Consider the following 331-nt stretch of genomic DNA (forward strand, 5'->3'; position numbering starts at 1 on the left):
TTACAGCAAAAAACTACTCTGACTTACACATTTAAAATACATTTTCTTCGCTACCAGACACTCCCCTAGCATCATGCAGAGAACAAAAGAATCCATGTAGAGGTGCTCCCAGAATCCCTCATGCAGTGCACATGCAGTCACCAAGGGTGCATGAGATACCCAGGCAAGAATACCTGTGTGAAGGCTGGGGGTACTGAGGTGTATGAGGTTCCAGAAGAGGTTGACGATGGGGTAAAGTCGTTTGATCTTCTATGTCGTCGGTCGCTGCGTCTCGGTGAACTGGTGCAGCTGCTGTTGCCACCCGTTGGAAGATCCTAAAGTGTACAAAATC

General features: G+C 47.7%; 1 pseudogene; it reads right to left on the reverse strand.

The window, feature by feature from the left end:
* LOC119582367 overlaps nucleotides 1–331 on the reverse strand; it is a 19,552-nt pseudogene that overhangs the window by 14,373 nt on the left and 4,848 nt on the right.

This window comes from Penaeus monodon, chromosome 15, assembly GCF_015228065.2.
Source record: "Penaeus monodon isolate SGIC_2016 chromosome 15, NSTDA_Pmon_1, whole genome shotgun sequence".
Taxonomy (NCBI): Eukaryota; Metazoa; Arthropoda; class Malacostraca; order Decapoda; family Penaeidae; genus Penaeus; species Penaeus monodon.